Source organism: Ovis aries, chromosome 23 (assembly GCF_016772045.2).
Source record: "Ovis aries strain OAR_USU_Benz2616 breed Rambouillet chromosome 23, ARS-UI_Ramb_v3.0, whole genome shotgun sequence".
NCBI lineage: Eukaryota > Metazoa > Chordata > Mammalia > Artiodactyla > Bovidae > Ovis > Ovis aries.
The window spans coordinates 54,525,167-54,542,579 of record NC_056076.1 but is presented as its reverse complement, the minus strand read 5'-3'; the positions used below and the strand labels follow the sequence as shown (position 1 = coordinate 54,542,579).

At 39.4% G+C, this 17,413-nt stretch overlaps 1 protein-coding gene across 2 annotated transcripts in view; it reads right to left on the bottom strand.

Annotated features, from left to right (window-relative positions):
- The window catches only part of RAB27B (RAB27B, member RAS oncogene family), a 180,025-nt gene that overhangs the window by 68,405 nt on the left and 94,207 nt on the right, over positions 1-17,413 (bottom strand). The window lies entirely within an intron of this gene.

Genomic DNA, 17,413 nt, shown 5'->3' with positions numbered 1-17,413 from the left:
CGGGAGGGGAGGTCTTCTTTAACTAGTGACCAAGGAGTTGCCAGTGGAGAGAGGCGAGGAGTCTCCGGAAATAAAAGGGCTCGGAAGGAAATCCGTGTTCTAAAAGTTAGGGTCTGTTCATAGGAACCCATTCACCAGTCCAATTGGATTCACCAATCCAATCCAACCCATCCATGCGCCGCCGTCACCTTTGCCTCCTACAGTCGTTTCGGAGATCTGCAGCTCAGTCAACAGGGGTCGTGTCTGTGAGATCACTGAACACATCTTTATTAAGCACCTACTATCTGGCCACACCCACGATCCTGGCTGTCTCTCTTGAGATCACATCTCAGACAGACTAAGACATCTTTGCTGTTTAGACTGATGGTAAGAGCCCAAGGTTGAAGACATACAATAGCAATTGACTTTTTTTTTTTCCACTGTGAAGAAAATGAAAAAGTCCCGAACGCGTTGCTTGCATGCATGTTGGTGAACAGTGAGGTGATTGCTTAAGTGTTCGTTGTTTGACCAGTTCTGACAGAGTACCTTAGAGACAACCGGAGAGGCACTGACGTTATCAGCAATGAATCATCTGTGGGAGAAGCGCTGCAGGAGGAGTTTAAAACAAAAGAACCTAAAACCCAAACCAAATGCAGGCAAACAATAGCAAAGCTGTGGAGGAGAGGAGTGTTGGAGAAAACATGTGGTTTCACAGGACTCTGTCTATTCTACTAAGAAAATTCGGGAGAAGGTATATTTTCTGTGCCTCAATGTTCTTATCTTGAAAGTGGGGAGAATGAAATGTCTTTGTAGGGTTATTGTCAGTAAATGAGTTCAGATCAGCAAAGCACATAGACCAGTGGTATAGTAAAGTCTCTATGGGTGTTCAGTTCAGTTCAGTTCAGTTTGGTCGCTCAGTCATGTCTAACTCTTTGCAACCCCATGAATTGCAGCACACCAGGCCTCCCTGTGCATCACCAACTTCCGGAGTTCGCTCAAACTCACGTCCATCGAGTCCGTGATGCCATCCAGCCATCTCATCCTCTGTCGTCCCCTTCTCCTCCTACCTCCAATCCCTCCCAGCATCAGTCTTTTCCAATGAGTTAACTCTTTGCATGAGGTGGCCAAAGTACTGGAGTTTCAGCTTTAGCATCATTCTACCAAAGAAATCCCAGGACCGATCTCCTTTAGAATGGACTGGTTGGATCTCCTTGCAGTCCAAGGGACTCTCAAGAGTCTTCTCCAACACCACAGTTCAAAAGCATCAATTCTTCAGTGCTCCGCTTTCTTCACAGTCCAACTCTCACATCCATACATGACTACTGGAAAAACCATAGCTTTGATTAGACGGACCTTTGTTGGCAAAGTAATGTCTCTGCTTTTCAGTATGCTATCTAGGTTGGTCATAACTTTCCTTCCAAGGAGTAAGCATCTTCTGTTGCCTGCACATTATTCTGGTAGCAATTATCTACTCTTTCTCCCAAAGTAAGCTCTGATGTATAAATACTATTCTGATCTACTGGGAACTATTATTGGAGGTTCAGGTTATAGGTTTTCAAATATATATGCTGGGAATATATATTTATAGTATTATCTATTTTGCATCAGCAATATCTGTACTGCTGTGTGTGTCTATGGGGCCTGAGAGAGAGAAAAGAAATACATAAACAGCCTTGACTTTATTCTTCTTTTCATAACACGTTAATTTAAAATGATTCTCTGTACATGATATAAAATGGCAATCCGTATTCTTCACTTAGTTTATGTGTTCACTTACTTACTTAATCCTGTGTGAAGTCGCTCAGTTGTGCCCGACTCTTTGCAACCCCACGGACAGTAGCCTGCCCCAAGCTCCTCCATCCATGGGGTTTTCCAGGCAAGAGTACTGGAGTGGGTTGCCATTTCCTTCTCCAAGGAATCTTCCCGACTCAGGGATCAAACCCAGGTCTCCCACATTGTAGACAAACGCTTTACCATCTGAGCCACCAGGGAAGTCCAACCAGCTGTTATTTCCCATATTCAACAGCATTGATGGTGCCCTTATCCATATATCATCTCACTGGACTTTCACAATGTTGCTTTGAAAGAGGCAAGGCATCTATTATTTTTTATTGTCCCCATTTTTAAGAATGAAGAAACTGAGGTTGAGAAAGTGCCAACAACGTGCCCAGAATCCCAAAGGTCCAGGAATGTAGGATTCAGATCTGCTGATCCGGAAGGCAAAGCTCACAGTAGTCGGACACCATGCTGCCTGCCTTCTGTTTTAGGGGAAAGTGCCTCCCATTTATCATCTGCTCTCTTTGCCACCATCTCTAAAAGGTAAGTGTGTCAGCTGCCTCGTAGGGCTAACTCCTGCAGGGACAACTCTCCAGGAGTCACCTGCTGCACAAGTCCTGTGTCTCTAGTTCCGAGGCTCAGAGGCGCTAGTGTTACACGGGCATGCTCTTCAGCTACTCCAGAGGGTGGACCTTTCCTTCCCTGTGGGGACAGGGTTCCAAGGAGGAGATGGCAGTGGGAGAATATGAGCAAAATGGTTCCCAGCCACTTCACGAAGGCCACTTTGACCAAAGACAGAGCAGAATAGAAAATGCTGGAAAACCATGAACACAAGGCGACAGCATCCTGTGATGTAAAAACAAAACAGCCTTTCTGCACCTGGTGCTTGCATAGCACAAATTCAATAGACATCGTTTCTCTCAATAAGCTCATCATCGAATAAATACAGCATGAACGTAAAGAGAGAAATAAATGTACCTGGGTGTTAAAAATGGTTAAACACCTCTCCCTCCCCAATCTCCCCTGACACAAGAATGAACACATTTGGAGGACTTCCCTGTAGGCCCAGGGGTTAAGGCTTCCAATGCAGGAGGTGTGGATTCGATCCCTGGTTGGGAAGTTAAGATCCCACATGCCTCACAGCCAAAAAACATAAAACATAAACAATATTTAACAAATTCAATAAAGACTTTAAAAGTGACCTGCATCCAAAATACATTTTGATATGCTATGAAATCATAAAGACAAAGAGGAGAAGAGAAATCAAGAGATAAATAAACTGCAATAGACAGTATGGAAAAATCTAAGTCAGATGGAAGCTGGTAACTGATCAGGAAGAGGAGGAGTTGCATACTGCTTGCCTGTAGGAGGGGTGTAGTAACTCCTTGTGTAACCTAAGAGGCTCAAGCCTGGGAGGCGGAAGTACCATCAGAGAAGGAGGCCAGCTGGTGGGGTGAACACAGGGATTCGGTTAGAGGTCTGTATTCAGGATGTCTGGACCCAAAGTTCACTTCCCCACCGCCATTCAATCAACCAATTGTACGTAAGTTTCTCCATCTGCTCAACTCAGCTTCCAGGAGACTGGAGGTTTATTTTCTGGTGAAAGTAAACTAGAGTATTTTGTGGTTTAACAAGCTGAACTGAACACATGCATTTTTACTCTGCTCCTGTAGAAAATGAATTAAAAACAAGTGGACTTCACCATAGTAAAAAAAAAAAAAATTCTAAATTCAAAATACACTCAAAATTTTACAAATTTGAAAGATAGGTGGATTATCAAATGGACAGTTCAGGAGTATAATTTTTGTTAAGCAATTAAACACACCAAGATATGTCATTCTGAGATATTAGCAGCCCAGGAATAAAAAGAGCAAAAACATCTTCCAGAAACATAAAGCGGATAACATACGAAGGAAAATAATAAAAACTGTATTGGATCCAGAAGACTCTTTGAGTGCCTTCACAATTTATGAGTGAAACTATTTTGAAATGAGCATTGTGTACCCATACAAAATGTTAGCCAAGTGTGATTAAAATGTGTTTACACGTGTAAGGAACCGAAAACATAATGCCTTTATTGTGTTTAAGGAAGGATCCCCAAAATAGGCTTATAAATCAAGAAGGAGGAGATGGAACCCAGGAAATGAAGGCCCAACACAGGAGAGAGTGAAGTGAATTCTCCGTAACAACAGGCCTAGATAGAAGCAGAAGAGTGGACGGCAGAGGTGAAGTCTCTTGGAAATAATTATTTCATGGACATGTACACTTGAAACATTCTTGATAATGTCCATGTAGCAGAGACTGAAGAGTTCATCCAGTTCCAGGTTTTCTCTTCTGAGCGTCCCCGTGGATTTCAATTCTTAGCCCTTTGCCGGTAGGGAGGCGTGTAACCGAGTTCCAGCCAACGGCATGTGGGCAGTAGTGACCTACACCACTTCTGGGTCATTCCCATAAAATGACCTGTGAGATCCTCCATGCTTTCTCTCCTTCCTTATTGGTATCCAGACATAAAGACTCAGTGAAGAGCTCTGAAGCCCTAGAAGACATTAAATCCCCAAGATGAAAGAAATTGAGGCTCTGAATGATTATGTGGCATAGAAACCCTAACCATCACCCTCTGGGCCATGGCCTGAGCAAGAAGCAAACTCACACTGAGATAAGCCACTGAGAGCTTTTGGAGTTGTGTTTTAAAGTAGTTAGACTGTTCTGTTACAGTCTGAAAGACCATTTGGGGGCATTTATGAGTCGTTTATGGGCTTCCCAGATGGTGCTAGTGGTAAAGAACCTGCCTGCCAATGCAGGAGACACAGGTTTGATCCCTGGGTCAGGAAGATGCCCTGGAGGAAGGCATGGCACCCAATATCCTTCCCTAGAGAATCCCATGGAGAGAGGAGCCTGGCAGGCTACCGTCCACAGGGTCGCAAAGAGTTAGACCTGACTAAAGCAACTTAGCATGCATGCATGAATAATTTATACTAGGTACAAAGTATACTAAACAAATTGAAAAAGGATATTAATAACTCCAGGAGAAACAAAAGGTTATGACTAAAGAAAAGTAATAATAATATAGCATTTCATTCAGATGTGAATATAATCAGAATAACGGGAACTCTAAGAAGAGAGTAAACATAAGCTATGATATAACTGCATGTGAAGCGTGAGTATAGGGAAAGATACATACGTGCAAGAGAACTAAATACTCAGGTATACATAGAGTCAATAAACAGTGTGTTAAATTGCTAAATAAAGAAAGACAGGATAAGAAAACCTTTTAGAAATACGCAAGTAAATATAATAAAAATCCACTGAAAGAGTCAAAGCCAAGAGTTTTTCTCTAGGGATTGAGACTAGGACTTAAGAGGAAATTTGAATTTGAACACCTTTTTTAAAAACTGTGAGATGTTTTTACCTTAGTAAAAATAATATTAAAGTAGTTTTAAAATATACAGAGGAAAACAAAAGATACTTGTTCAATAAAGAAAACATAATTCATTATTACTTTCATATATTTTTGCGTAATAGCCTAAGAGCAGTGGAGAAAGTGAATTTGGGGTGCAGACTGAAGATAGATTTGAGAGGTTTGCACAGTCTTTTATTGACTCAGCAAACATTTATTAAGTAACATGCGCCTGATCCTTAGGGCTATCAGGCACTAGAGATGAAGTGGCGAACTTGGAGGAAAAACGTAAGGTACGCTGAGAAAAGGTACACTGAAATATGGCTTTCCTGGTGGTCAGACGGCAAAGCGTCTGCTTGCAATGCCGGAGACAAGGGTTCGATCGCTGGGTCGGGAAGATCCCCTGGAGAAGGAAATGGCAACCCACTCCAGTACTCTTCCCTTGGAAATCCCATGGACAGAGGAGCGTGGTAGGTTACGGTCCATGGGGTCACAAAGAGTCAGACACAACTGAGCAACTTCACTTTCCACTTACACTGAGAAAAGGAGCATTTCAGTTTTAAACAAAACGTATCTTTGGTTTCTTCTCTCTTGTCCTAGGTGACACGAGCCACTGACTTAGCTTGCCTTTCGTACGCCAAAATCCTCTTATAAAAGGTCCACACTGATGAGGTCAGAGGTTTCCTAACTCAGCCTCTTCTGGGTCTGAAGTGAAGCCTCTGCCAGGTAGTCATGCTCAGGCTTGCCTCCACCCTCTGCTGACCTGCAGTCCCCATGAGGTCTCTCTAATCACAAAAATCAACCCCGCCCTAGGGTGAGGAGGCCCCACAGTATGATTAAAACTCACAAGACTGGACTCCCAGGTCATGCTAGTTTTCCTAACTACTTTTAAAGACATGATGTCAAGGAATATATATACCTGAATGAATTTTTACTGCCAATTATTTTAAATGTGTAACACATCAAGACCTATTTTAGGCATTAAAGTGGACCTGTTCACATCATTATATGTATAGCATCTATTCTATGGTGATGTCTTAATTTCCCCACTTCTAATTTCACTTTGACTCAGTTTCTTAAAATGTGAAATGGACATACACTGGAACTTTACATGCAAATTATGTAACTTAGCCTAATTCTCTCTATGTTAAAGAAACATTCTATGGGAAAGGACCAAATGGTTTCATGAATAATGTTTGCATATAGACAAAAAACAAAAAATGCTATAATTATGGGCAAAATTACAATGATAAAACTCTTTTATCAATTTATCAAATTGATTAAGGAGAAATAGATTCATATTGATAAAAACTAAGGAGACAGGAAAGAATACAGTGCTGACACATATACACACAGATAAATAGTCAAATATCAACATACGTAATTACACATATGAACGCTGGTACGGTCATTTAAAAGCACATGTGATGTGTGTAGATATATATACTTAAAGCTAGCTTTACAGTGAGATAAAAAATAAAATGTCGTATAAGCCTGCCATGTAAATGTAAACAGCCATAGGGTGATTCTGTCATTTTCCCAAAATATCAAAAAACAGTGTTCTTGTTCACAATTTTTGCTGCTTTTTAACTGCAAACATTTCAACTGAGATGCCACATACCCAGGAATAATTTAATCTGTTTTAGATTCCTTTGCTGGCCTTTTAGTAAATTATCAGGTAATCTGTTCAAGCATCCAAACTGACATTGATTGATGTAATTTCAGGTAAATATGTCTTTTTCTCCAAATACTTTTTTGATCAAATTAAAGTTCTTTCATTAATATTCCATTATAAAAGATCTAAAGTGACACCAATATAAGATAAACATCTTTTTTAAGGCATAATCTGGGAAATGATGTGCCTTATGTCTGAACATATATGATATTAGAAGATAATTTGCAAAAATAACAATTAGCAAATGAAGATTTGGTGATATCCAAGAACCTCATGTTAAATAATTACTTTTTAAAAATTTATTTTTAATTGGAGTGTAACTGTTTTACAATGCTGCACTGGTTTCTGCCGTACAACAATGTCATTTAGCTAAAAGCCTATATATGAATATATCCCCTCCCTCTAACTTCCCTCCTATCCATAAATGATTACTTTTTAAAGCTACATTTTTAAGATATAGGCTGTTTCATTAAATGATTTTAAATTATAATTATATGAAATATTGTTTAATCCATTTTTATAATCAATATGGCAACAGTTTATATACCTATAATAATTCTATTATATTTGTAAGATATATTTAAATTTCTTGCTTCCAAAATAGCATGAAAACTGTAGGTACCTTAGCCCATATAATACCTCCTGAAATATGCATTGCTGCCATAACCACTAAATAGGTCCCGATTCTGTGTAACTTCTATACATATTTTATTACTCCTGAAGATTGGGAGAATGGAAGATATTTCTGTATCATATAAACTACGTGTTTTGTTAGAACTATTCAGCTTATTTTAAAGAAATGGTAAGTCATTTATTTTTATAGTCATATGTTTAGTGCAAGTCTCAGGAGAGACAATGTTTTTAAAGAACTGGTAAAAGAACACATGATCAGAATGAAGAGCCCACAGGTTCCTCTGTCCATGGGATTCTCCAGGCAAGAATACTGGAGTGGGGTGCCATGCCCTTCTCCTGCAGCTCTTCCTGATCCAGGGATCGAACACAGGTCTCCCGCTTTGCAGGCAGATTCTTTACTGTTTGAGCTGCCTGGGAAGCCACTGTCTGTAAAATGTGGTAAGCATTAGTCATCTTATAAAGCATTCAAACCCCATTTTTTTGTGGGGTCTTGATTCATGTCTTGGTGAGAGCCCCCTATAAAAATCAAAGGGCTGAGATACTCATGCCAGTGGTGGCAGAATGTGAATGTGGGTAGAAGGCAGTACCGTGGAGTGGTTCCAATGATGCTGTTCTAATTACATGATCGAGCGCTTTTAGACTTATAACTCTAGCCCTATGCCAGCATGCCCTGGAGTGGAGACCGCAAAATATCAAACTTGGAAAAAGGAATCTTACAACTGGAAGAAATATGAAACTTGTTAATTTACACAAGCAAAGAAGTGAAAAATACATATGGGAATGGATTCGAAAGGTGCTTATACCAGGGAGGAAGGAACACAGTTTTAGAACAGGATGGCTGGTTAATATGGATGTTCAGGATAAAATATACTAATTTGATTAGCTCAGAATGCTTGCAATTGTTTTCAGTTTGATGAAATTCAAACCTAGAGTAAGCCCTGTCACTGCTGCTGCTGCTAAGTCGCTTCAGTCGTGTTAATTCAAAGGCCCACCCTTGATCTTTTGGAAGGACACTGAACAACTCTGCAAATGCCATGCAGAATGTCTTCTTTGTACGTTTTCCCAAAAGATCATGTTGCTATTACAGTTTCCCAAGGTGATATTGGGGAAACATGATCTTTTCCCAAACAGCAGAAAGTCAGCCCTGAGATATCACTAATGTCTGAGTAATAAGAAAGTCACTGCAATTCAAAGACAGGAGTCAGGGCTGATGCCTTAATCAAATTCAGCTTCACAGTGGGCTCAATAGGAACTCAAATCCATCTCATTGTTCTCTAACCAATGGGCTAAATGTGAAGAAAGCTAATTTGAAGATATTGAAACTATGCTATGCAACCATGGAGAATACTTCCAATTGGATAGTTTTCCTCTGAAAGAATTATAGATATTCGTGTCATTACTAGGAAAGATGCAAAAAAGGTGATTCCTATCACATCTCCACTTGATTCTCTACAATGACCTGTGTTGAAGGTGAATGGGTCTCCGAGAATGTCAATAAACATCTCTACACTTAATCAGATGATTTCAACCGCAACTAATTCAATTACATAGACACAGTTTCTAAGATAGCTTCTTACATGATATACTTGGATGAAAATGTGAAAGCGTTAGTTGCTCAGTCATGTCCAACTCTTTGTGACCCCATGGACTGTAGCTTGCCAGACTTCTCTGTCCTTGAGATTCTTCAGGCAAGAATACCAGAGTGGATTGCCATTTTCTTTTCCAGAAAATCTTCCCAACCCAGGGATTGAACTCATGTCTTCTGCACTGCAGGCAGATTCTTTAGAGCCATCAGGGCAGCCAACATACTTGGATAGATGACTCTAAATCATTTATTTACTGAATTATCTGAAAGTCTCTCCAGCTGATCCAGATTTAGGCATTTCTGTTTCTTGTACTTTAAGTCTAAGAGGTTTATAATAAAAGGATTATCTGTAGTAGTGTGCTGTATGAACCTTTGGCATCTCCTAGAAGGGAAATCATTTTGGAAGCTTCTACGTGTAAAATCATAGAATGGAAATTCTTCCCAGGTTCAGGATAAAGTAAGGTGAACAAGCATTCTAAATCAAAAGGCTTGGCTTTCCCTCCATAGTTGGTCAAAAGACATTTGTGATGATTCTTCTTTGATTTTTACATGTCAGAAACAGAGGGATTTAAGATAATTCATTCTGCTTACAAAAATTTCATATGTCTGACAATAGTATATGTGTCCAAAGAATGAATGTTTATTTAATGAATCAATAAATAAATGAATTTGTTCACTACCTTGACATCCTTAGTGAGGAAATTTTCTCAAAAAGTGGGAGGGGCAGGATGGAGAAGAGTCTCTTCTCCATTCTGATTTTAATATATTTCATCAAATCTTATTTTTCATAACTGAAAAATTAAAAGTTCAAAAAAGAGATTTGTAAAAGTGATTCAAAGAGCTGTATATCAGACTCTCAAAGTGAATGTGATCTGAGATAAAAGCAACCACAGCAAATTAAGCAATCTCCTCGAGGCAGCATGATACAAATGTGTGTGGTTTTTTTTTTCAATGAAAATTAGAAAGAGAAACTTTGATTCTCTCATTTTAGTTATCATCAACTTATGCTATAATTAAAAGTAAACATATTGGCAACTCTCCTACTATGTAACACAAGATAAATAGATCACAGAAATGCGTTGGCTATTCCTGGGCACCCTCAGCCTTGCTGCATCTCATTAGTGACTAATCTGTAACAATCAGAAATGCACCGCCCGACTTGCACTTGCTTATCTAAGATCTTTTAACACTGGTCATCACCGTTTGCAATCTACTCTCTCCAACTCAGAGCAAGTGTTTACAAGTTTTCTATCTATTCTTCCTCCTTGAGACTTTCACTGTAAAGACAAAACTATTATCATTTATACTTCTGTTTTACAGTTAGGAATTAAAATGAAATATTTGCTTAAATAATTCATTTAATTGTTAATAACCACCCAATAAGTTAGAGGGAAAATTTAATATGTAAAACCACACATGGCCATTCCTCAGTTATTTGGGGATAAATATATTTACAGACAGAAAAAGAACAAAGACAAAGGCTTTTGATAACACCGGAAATTTGTAAAATATCTCAAAGTTGAATACAGTCCCTGATCCCATAACTCAATGACCCCGTGATTTATGGAGTTGCAACTATTATTGTATGCAAGTTAATTTTAATTTGACATTGGCTTCTTGCTTTCAATATGCCCCTATGGAGCTATAAAGCATTTGAAGTCGGACACGACTGACGCAACTTAGCAGCAGCAGCAGCAGCAGCAATGACCTCCCAGGACTCTTACTGGTACAATTGATAGGTTTTAGCTAAGACAGGTAACTACTAAATCTGCTTCTCCACAGTAACTCCAAAAGGGCTTGCTGCTTACACCTCTGCCTGTTATTATAATGCTTTATTTTACGCTGTTAACAGAGACTATGAATAGTTTCACTTCTACTGCTGAGTTTCTGTTTTTACAAAAACAATTAATTATAGTCAATAAACCAGTTGAAGAAAGCAAGGGATTATATATTCAAATTTAATAAATACAAACACTCAATGTATGGCAAAACCCACTACAATAGTATAAAGTAATTAGCCTCCAATTAAAATACATAAATTAATTTTTTAAAAGAGGTGAGATTTATTTAGCTGATAAATTAAAAATACTAAGTAGAATATCAAATTCTCTCAAGCATTTATGTGTTTTAACCTTGAAAATTAAAATTCATACTTTTGGATTTCACTAGCTAGAATAATTATCTCATCTATTTATTTGCTGATCCTCAAAATAAAACACTTTGTCTCCACTTTGTCTTTTTAAGTGTCCCTGTTTAATGTATATTTCTTCATTCAATTAATATCTTCTTACAATTTTAAAAATTGCATCATTTGACTGAATATCTGCCTTGATTATCATGGTACTGACAACAGGGAAAGGTCTGACTTTTAACACTTTTGTTCAATAGTTCTTATTAAATTTCTTTCTTCAAAATATTGTGATTTTTTAAAAATCTGTTGCTGCTGCTGTTGCTAAGTTGCTTCAGTCGTGTCCGACTCTGTGCGACCCCATAGGTGGCAGCCCACCAGGCTCCCCTGTCCCTGGGATTCTCCAGGCAAGAACACTGGAGTGGGTTGCCATTTCCTTCTCCAATGGATGAAAGTGAAAAGTGAAAGTGAAGTCGCTCAGGTGGTAATAAAGTATAATATGGTTGGTTCTAGGACCCATGTAATAACCATGCTTATTTTCTGGAGTCCTCAGTATTGTTTTTGACCATTAAAAAACATTTTATTTCCTGAAAACATGAAGCATTCTATTCTATACCTTAGCTTAGCTGATTTAGCCATTAAATCAAAACTATAATGTTCTTTTATGACTGCAGTGATCCTAGTTCTAGGATAATTCAGTTCCCTAAAGCCATAACTTATGATAATTTTTGTACACAGTGACTAATATGTAGTCAAAAATTTAGACTATATTTTTTTAAAGTTAACATTTTAATCCAAAAGAAGGTAACTGCCACTGATTTATCCTTTGGCACATAAATATTTTTAACTGCGTAGCAATTTACACTGTGAAATTCTACAGTATATTGGACATAAGAATGCTGTTACTAGCTGAAACTGTCATCTGTGACTGCGCAGTTCCAACAGTTCTTAACTTACTCAGAATAAGCTTCATGAAGTTCGTCAGTGAATGCTGGTAGTTTAGTCTCTCATTTGTGTCTGACTCTTTGCAACCCTGAGGTCTGTAGCCCAACCAGGCTCCTCTGTCCGTGGGATTTCCCAGGCAAGAATACTGGAGTGGGTTGCCATTTCCTTCTCCAGGCGATCTTCCTGACCCAGGGATCAAACCTGGGTCTCCTGCATTGCAGAAGGATTCTTTACTGCTGAGCCACCAGACTAGTTAAAGCTTAATGAGCACAAAGGATCAGTGAGGACTGACAGTAACATGACACTTCTGTTGTTTCTGCATAAAAATGCTGCTGTTACAAAGTAGGATTTAACCCTCCCAGCCTCCTGTTAGTGTTTATTAGTACTAAATAGTTAAGTCCTGTGTCCCTAATGCTTTGCTTATGGTTAGTTTGGATTTGGCACCTATTTTATAGTTTTGACTTATTTGTGTCTGAAGGGAATGGCAAACCACTTCAGTATTCTTGCCTTGAGAACCCCATGAACAGTAGGAAAAGGCAAAATAATAGGATACTGAATGAGGAGCTCCCCAGGTCAGTAGGTGTCCAATATGCTACTGGAGATCAGTGGAGAAATAACTCCAGAAAGAAAGAAGGGATGGAGCCAAAGCAAAAACAATACCCAGCTGTGGATGTGACTGGTGATAGAAACAAAGTCCGATGCTGTAAAGAGCAATATTGCATAGGAACCTGGAATGTCAGGTCCATGAATCAAGGCAAATTGGAAGTGGTCAAACAAGAGATGGCAAGAGTGAACGTTGACATTCTAGGAATCAGTGAACTAAAATGGACTGGAATGGGTGAATTTAACTCAGATGACCATTATATCTACTACTGTGGGCAGGAATCCCTCAGAAGAAATGGAGTAGCCATCATGGTCAGCAAAAGAGTCCGAAATGCAGGACTTGGATGCAATCTCAAAAACGACAGAATGATCTCTGTTCGTTTCCAAGGCAAACCATTCAATATCACCGTAATATAAGTCTATGCCCCAACCAGTAATGCTGAAGAAGCTGAAGTTGAACGGTTCTATGAAGACCTACAAGATCTTTTAGAATTAACACCCAAAAGAGATGTCTTTTTCATTATAGGGGACTGGAATGCAAAAGTAGGAAGTTAAGAAACACCTGGAGTAACAGGCAAATTTGGCCTTGGAATGCGGAATGACGCAGGGCAAAGACTAATAGAGTTTTGCCAAGAAAATGCATTGGTCATAGCAAAAATCCTCTTCCAACAACACAAGAGAAGACTCTACACATGGACATCACCAGATGGTCAACACTGAAATCAGATTGATTATATTCTTTGCAGCCAAAGATGGAGAAGCTCTATACAGTCAACAAAAAAAAAGACCGAGAGCTGACTGTGGCTCAGATCATGAACTCCTTATTGCCAAATTTAGACTTAAATTGAAGAAAGTAGGAAAACCGCTAGACCATTTAGCTATGACCTAAATCAAATCCCTTATGATTATACAGTGGAAGTGAGAAATAGATTTAAGGGTCTAGATCTGATAGATAGAGTGCCTGATGAACTATGGAATGAGGTTTGTGACATTGTACAGGAGACAGGGATCAAGACCATCCCCATGGAAAAGAAATGCAAAAAAGCAAAATGGCTGGCTGGGGAGGGCTTACAAATAGCTGTGAAAAGAAGAGAAGCAAAAAGCAAAGGAGAAAAGGAAAGATATAAGCATCTGAATGCAGAGTTCCAAATAATAGCAAGAAGAGACAAGAAAGCCTTCTTCAGCGATCAATGCAAAGAAATAGAGGAAAACAACAGAATGGGAAAGACTAGAGATCTCTTCAAGAAAATTAGAGATACCAAGGGAACATTTCATGCAAAGATGGGCTCGATAAAGGACAGAAATGGTATGGACCTAACAGAAGCAGAAGATATTAAGAAGAGGTGGCAAGAATACACAGAAGAACTGTACAAAAAAGATATTCATGACCTGGATAATCACGATGGTGTGATCACTCATCTAGAGCCAGACATCCTGGAATGTGAAGTCAAGTGGGCCTGAGAAAGCATCACTATGAACAAAGCTAGTGGAGGTGATGGAATTCCAGTGGAGCTATTTCAAATCCTGAAAGATGATGCTGTGAAAGTGCTGCACTCAATGTGCCAGCAAATTTGGAAAACTCAGCAGTGGCCACAGGACTGGAAAAGGTCAGTTTTCATTCCAATTCCAAACAAAGGCAATGCCAAAGAATGCTCAAACTACCACACAATTGCACTCATCTCACATGCTAGTAAAGTAATGCTCAAAATTCTCCAAGCCAGGCTTCAACAGTATGTGAACCGTGAACTTCCAGATGTTCAAGCTGGATTTAGAAAAGGCAGAGGAAACAGAGATCAAATTGCCAACATCCGCTGGATCATGGAAAAAGCAAGAGAGTTCCAGAAAAACATCTATTTCTGCTTTATTGACTATGCCAACGCCTTTGACTGTGTGGATCACAATAAACTGTGGAAAATTCTGAGAGAGATGGGAATACCAGACCACCTGACCTGCCTCTTGAGAAATCTGTATGCAGGCCAGGAAGCAACAGTTAGAACTGGACATGGAACAACAGACTGGTTCCAAATAGGAAAAGGAGTACGTCAAGGCTGTATATTGTCACCCTGCTTATTTAACTTCTATGCAGAGTATATCATGAGAAACGCTGGGCTGGAAGAAACACAAGCTGGAATCAAGATTGCCGGGAGAAATATCAATCACCTGATATGCAGATGACACCACCCTTATGGCAGAAAGTGAAGAGGAACTAAAAAGCCTCTTGATGAAAGTGAAAGAGGAGAGTGAAAAAGTTGGCTTAAAGCTCAACATTCAGAAAATGAAGATCATGGCATCTGGTCCCATCACTCCATGGGAAATAGATGCGGAAACAGTGTCAGGCTTTATTTTGGGGGGCTCCAAAATCACTTCAGATGGTGATTGCAGCCATGAAATTAAAAGATGCTTACTCCTTGGAAGAAAAGTCATGACCAACCTAGATAGCATATTCAAAAGTAGAGACATTACTTTGCCTACTAAGGTCTGTCTAGTCAAGGCTATGGTTTTTCCCGTGGTCATTTATGGATGTGAGAGTTGGACTGTGAAGAAGGTTGAGCGCTGAAGAATTGATGCTTTTGAACTGTGGTGTTGGAGAAGACTCTTGAGAGTCCCTTGGACTGCAAGGAGATGCAGCCAGTCCATTCTGAAGGAGATCAGCCCTGGGATTTCTTTGGAAGGAATGATGCTGGAGCTGAAACTCCAGTACTTTGGCCACCTCATGCACAGAGTTGACTCATTGGAAAAGACTCTGATGCTGGGAGGGATTGGGAGCAGGAGGAGAAGGGGACGACAGAGGATGAGATGGCTGGATGGCATCACCGACTCGATGGACATGAGTCTGAGTGAACTCCGGGAGATGGTGATGGACAAGGAGGCCTGGCGTGCTGCGATTCATGGGGTCGCAGAGTCGGACACGACTGAGTGACTGAACTAATGCCCCAACTCGCTTTATAAAGATGATAGTTTTTTATATAAGTGCATAAAAATCCAGTAATAAAAATAAAATTGAAATCAATAAATATAAAAAAGGGTCATAAAGTTGAATAGACACTTTATAAAAAGAGAAAAATCCAAATATCCAGTAAACATGAAAAGTTGCTCAACCCCGTTAGCCAACAAAGAAATGCAAATTAAACCATAATGAGATTCAACTATGCATCTATGAGTATGAATGAAACCAAATACCAGGTGTTGGTGAGGCCGTGGGGCAAATTAAATGCTTGTTTATTGCTAGTGGAAGTGTAAGTTGGTTTGACTATTTTGGAAAACTAAACTTGGGCAGAGATATATATGATATATGATTTAAATATATGATCTGTAGAACTTTGGGCTTCCCTGGTGGCTCAAACTGTAAAGAATTTGCCTGCAATGTGGGAGACCTGGGTTCAATTCCTGGGTTAGGTGAATTCCCCTGGAGGAGGGCATGGCAACCCACTCCAGTATTCTTGCCTGGAGAATCCCCATGGACAGAGGAGACTGATGGGCTATAGTCCATGGGTTTGCAAAGAGTTGGACACAACTGAGCGACTAAGCACACAGAACTCTGTAACATGTTCACCAGAAGTCTTTTACAAGAGCTACTTGTATTAATAATTGCAAACTGTAAACAACTTAAATGTTCATTAATAATAACATAAAAAATTAAACATCATCAACTCAATGGACATGAGTTAGAGCAAACTCCAGGATCAGGGAAGACTGGCATGCTGCAGGTCATGGGGTCACAAAGAGTCGGACTCGACTGACTGAATGAACATCAAAAAAAAAACCTAAAGTTACTTCTGTTCATAAAATGGAATATTACACATCAATGGGGACAGAGTGCTTTTACCTGCAATATTAGTGAATCACGAAGGCATAATGCTGCAAAAGAAAATCCAGCCACAAAGTAATATATATGTTGAATATGTATATATTTGAAGGCAAGCAAAATTAATCTATAGAGTTAGCCGTCAAGACAGTGGTTATCTGGTCGGGGCTGATGGCAGTGGCTAAGAAGAGACTGGAGAGAAATTCTAGGGCTGTTCCAGCTCTTCATTTGTGTGCTGGTTACAAGATGCATTTGTTCTGTGATCACACGTACAATTTGTACACATTTCTGCATGCACTTTGTCCAGCCGTAAAATTATCTTAAAAGATAAATTAACAACAAAGGAAAACTGAAATCAGATTACGGTGAAAAAGAGAATGCGAGTGGATGAAGTCAGAAGTTAGGCTAGCACAAAAAAATACCTTCTCTAATGTTTGTTAGAGACCATAAAGTCAATATCATCCATTATGTCCGTAAAAACAAACCTGTTGCTTAAGAGACACCTGCCCATTCATATAACTAAGATCTCTGTTCCCTTGCATAGCCAGTGATCTTGGCTGTGTAATAAGCTATGGTTTCCAGAATACTTCGATAGTAAAATACCACAATGAATTGGTTCAGGGTGGTTTCTTAAAACAGCTATCAGTGTAGAAAGATGGTATTAATAGGAAATTAAGCAGTTTTACAGGCAAATGAGGGGTTCACAAAATGGAATTCTTTGCAAGTTTAATCTAGTTGAGGAAATGGTTTTAGAGCAAGGAATTGGTAGACTGTATCAACTGTAGATTTTGATAAGCCCTGAGGCAAATGGATGTCAGACTGTATCTCCCCGGGAGTACCTGGACAGCGGCCATTATATTGCTGGTTACATGAGGATCCATGGGTTT